Raw genomic sequence first — 3,986 nt, forward strand, 5'->3', positions numbered from 1 at the left:
CTTACACTTCCTAAAAGAATCACTAAGAGAGATTGTATGCATGGAGATGTACAGGACTTTATATGAGTGATGATGCAGAAACATAAAATCATCATGTTAAAAACATCTCCCTTAACCCATAAACACATTCATGGTGTCTAATTCATTTATTTTATTCAGTTAAGCCTTCAAGTTTTTCCCCCAGTATGCAGGTAGCAGGTAATGTTGTGTTCATTTTGTGTCACTGATACTGTAAATTATTGCTGTCACAGTTCATGAAACAGGTAGGACTCAAACACATGACTCAGAGACAAATGCTGTAATTAAAGAGTTCAACTTTACTGAAAATAAAATCAGTGGCAAAGAAACAGGCTGGCAGGAGAAGGAAAACAATACAAAGGTACAAAGCACAGCAGACGAGACCTGAAGATCTCAGATTGTATGTATTATGTAGCATATTTAGTGACGTTATTGATCTTGTTGCTGCTAACAGTGAAGCTGACGTCACCCACAACTGCCGAGGACAAGAGCAGATGCCAGCGTATCATCGTAAAATCTTATTATCTTATATTTACACATCTGTGATCTTTGATCTAACATGATGCATTACATTTACACAACTTGTATTACTGTTATTCTATTATTATTAATTGCAAACTTCATTTACTGGTCAAAACATTGTACATTTCATTTCATTCTCTTCAATTTCAATTTGAAACCTGTAGCAGCTCACTGGGAATATTTGACATATTCTTTATAGTACATTTCTTCCTTTCTTTATTATATTATTTAAGACTTAGTTTTGTGTATATTTTGACTGTTATGAATCATAACAACACCAAGACAAATTCCTTGTTTGTGCAAACCTGCTTGTCAATAAACCTGATTCTGATACTGATAAAACCTCATCATGTCAGTTCATAAATCAGTAATAACAAACTGATTACAATTACTGTGTTACATTTGCAGGATCAGTGATATTTAAGGTGAATCAACTAAAAGAACAAAAATTAAACTAATTTTTCACTCACACTGACTCTGAGACATTCACTGTGATGGCAGAGTGAATGTGTCATGTTGGATGATCAGAGTGTCAACATTGTTCTTGATATTTGAAAAATGAGTCTTCAAGCTGAGGACTGGTTCATATTTTGAGAAAACATGATTTACATGTGCATTTTGCATTTCAGAACCCTTATAACATCTAAGATCATCCAACCTTCCCGATGATTTAGATACTTCACACTTTGAGTCAGTATTTTTAAGATTACATGTATAGAGTCCGTAAGTTGAATACAAATTCATTTGAGTAGTACTGGCCTTGTACGTCTTGAATTTCTCCATCAATTTACCAAGGTTCAGCAAATACTCATCAATGGCAGCTTTCACCTTGTAAGCAGAGTCTGATGCAGGTTTTCCAGCCTGAATGTCCAGCCGTGCCTCATGGATCAACATCTGGACGTGGAAGGAGGCTCCGTTGACCCAAATTTTGAACCCTCTGGTGCTCATCTGTCCGTCATGCAGCAGGGAGTTTCTGAGGGCGGTGAGTTCGTTGCTCAGCTGCTGTTCTAGTCTCCGTATTTCCTCCAGTAATCGCTGGTCATCATTGATGTACAGGCGATGACGCTTCAGATACTCTGACATGGTGTCCCGAACACTTGAGGCTTTCTCTTCACCAAATACTCGTCGCAACAAGCTGTATGTATCAGGAGTTTCTTCCTTGGAGCCCTTCACTGCGATCTCTATAATCATGGAAATCACCAATGCTCCAAGTCCAACAGCATTCAGGACTGCACTCAGTGCTCCCAAAGTAGACCCCAGCTTTTCGATGTAGCCTGGCACGCTGTCGACCAGCTCTTTAGAGAAGGACTGCAGTTCAGCGTTGGAGTTAATACCAGAGAACTTCACCAGGGAATCATCTATGCTGACATCAGGTAGGACGCATGTGTTTAAAGCAAGTTCATACCAACTAAGGGCATACCTCTCATAATCCTCTTGTGAGTGTCCAGATCCCATGTTCCAACACTCGATCTGTGAGGCTCAGAGAACGAGAGAGAGATTCACAAAGAGCAAATAAAGTAAAAGCAAAAAAAAAGTGGTAACAGAGCAGCTTGTGGATTTTTTAACCCAGGATATGTCTCATTTCACCCAATGCAATTTGGTTTTACAAAGCATCACTCAACTGAGACTGCAAATTGTTATTTCATATAGCAAATTAAGTCACAGTTTGATGGGGGTGGCGTTGTAGGAGCAGTATACTAGCATTTGACACTGTGAATCATCATATCTAAACTATCCGAACTTTCACATTTTAATTTTTCCTAAAACACTGTGAAATGGATGGAGTCCTATTTGACAATGTGAAGGCAATGCACACAGATTGGAACACAGCTTTCCTCACAAACTGACTGCTCCTTCAGTGTGCCCCAGGTATCTATCTTGGGCCCCTTACTCTTTAGCTTATATGCTGACAGCTTTCCTACTGTATGCCCTGATGTAATGACTCAAATTTATGTGGATGACACCTTCATTTATGTTTATGCCAAACAAAACAGCAGCAATATCTAGTATCTGTGACCAGCTCACTCAGTCCTGTCTCACTTTAAATATTAGTAAGACTGCATGTATGTATTTTTCAATCAGGAGGAAGGATGTTCATCAGCCTGAAATCTTTGTTAAGGGTGAAAAGCTTCAAATAGTCTCAGACTTTAAGTACCTTGAAAGAATTATTGATTCACACCTAACCTTTGAAAAACAGGTGAAAAGGGTAATCCGTACAAACTGAACCTCAGCAACTTCAAATTTATAAGGAGCCAAGTGTCAACAGATGTTGCTAAGTTGTACATGAACTCTATGATTTTCCCACACCTGTCATATTGTATTACCACTTGGTCACAAGCAGGAAAAAATATTCTTAGGATCATGCATGTTTGTACAAAAGAACACTCAAAATATCGGACAAAAAGCCTACAAGGTATCATCACTGTCATATAACTACAAAGAACAAACTTTTGACATTTGATAATTTTGTCTACCTTGTAAACTCCTGCTTTATGTACAAAATTACCCACAATCCTGCTCCTCCCCTGCTGACAGAGTTTGCTTCACTATGCTCAGATACCATCAGACAAACGAGCATCTACCAGAGGCAACTGTGTAGTGCAGCACAGGTCCACTGACTTTAGCTGGTCAGCTTTCTCCATTAGGCTGCGTTCAGACCAGACCAGAATGGGGGCGGTGTGTTTACGTTGCGGGGGTGGGGACCGCATAGGGCTCAACAAAAATCTGCAGGTGTGATGTCATCCAACAAGACGCTACATTGGCCAATTACATAAGTGGGCGATCAGACCGAAGACACCCATAGGAAGAAGAACCTTACTAAGACATAAATCGCCTTACACTTGCTAGGTCTTAAAGGGTTGCAAGTCGGAATTTCTGGTAAGTATTTCTTCCTGTGCTACAATACAATATGTGACACAAATGCTCCACATAGTGACACGCCCACACCTCCACAGAACCCTGCGTGGTAGTGTCACATTGCCGGTTTTGGTCTGAACGAGGCCTTAAATGTTAACTTTTGGAACACAATACCCAACACGATTCGACGATGCTTTACCTTCACTAGTTTTAAAGCACAATTGAAATCATGGCTGTGACCATTAACCACAAAGCACTAAACAGAGTATTTCATTTAATTTTATGTACGATGTAATGTTTTCAATAGAAAGTATGATACAATGTTTATTCTGTGTACCCCTGTATGAATTATAACATTTGTGCATTAGCCACTTTATTTTACTAAAGTACACTGAGGAATTAAAATTTTTGAAAAATGTATACATCTTTATATTGTGTTCATCATGTAAAGAGGTTGTTCTGGGGGAAAACCATGAGCATCATTATTCATTGCAGTTACAAGTTGATACGTTAGTGTTTTGAATTGATCTCACCAGTGTGTAATGGCTATTTTGTAGGTGTGTGTGTATTTTATGGCTTTTGTGTGATGT

The sequence above is a fragment of the Thunnus thynnus genome, chromosome 4, assembly GCF_963924715.1.
Source record: "Thunnus thynnus chromosome 4, fThuThy2.1, whole genome shotgun sequence".
In the NCBI taxonomy this organism is placed as follows: domain Eukaryota; kingdom Metazoa; phylum Chordata; class Actinopteri; order Scombriformes; family Scombridae; genus Thunnus; species Thunnus thynnus.